Source organism: Sinocyclocheilus grahami, unplaced genomic scaffold (assembly GCF_001515645.1).
Source record: "Sinocyclocheilus grahami isolate Dianchi unplaced genomic scaffold, SAMN03320097.WGS_v1.1 scaffold1174.1, whole genome shotgun sequence".
Lineage (NCBI taxonomy): Eukaryota > Metazoa > Chordata > Actinopteri > Cypriniformes > Cyprinidae > Sinocyclocheilus > Sinocyclocheilus grahami.
This window is the reverse complement of record NW_015506353.1, coordinates 217,498-218,055: the sequence shown is the minus strand read 5'-3', so window position 1 is coordinate 218,055 and position 558 is coordinate 217,498.

Genomic DNA, 558 nt, shown 5'->3' with positions numbered 1-558 from the left:
TGTGTGTGTGTGTGTGTGTGTGTGTGTGTGTGTGTGTGAGCGATGAACGCACCAGTGGGTTGGAGGGTTGGTTTCTGCTCTTGGCCAGGCATTTCTTCTTCTTGTGCAGCGGACGGGATTCCAAGATCATCTCCTCCAGTTAAAACGTGGGGTCACAGTTCAGACGGTGCTTCTGTGACAGACAGAGATCCAGCAGCTCGTGACTCGTGATGTTCTTCAGTGAGGGATGCCAGGCTAAAGGCTGCTTACGTTTGGAACGAATCCAGGCGGGACAGATTTCTGCAGCACGGCGTCCCAATCCACATCCGCCAGATACGGAGACGCCTGGACCTCAAGACAGACTTGACGGGCGACTCGAGGGGTCTCTGGTCAGGAGCTGCACACAAAACACAGTCACATGATCAGTCTGGACCAAAACTGAACATGACCTTCTGCTGAAGGGAAGAAGTGCTGCTCTTTCTCTTTGATTTTCAGTACAAATATATTCAAATATTACTAAGCAATCAAAAAAATTAAAAGAAGGTATTTGCAACTTTATATCTCACAATTCAAACATGT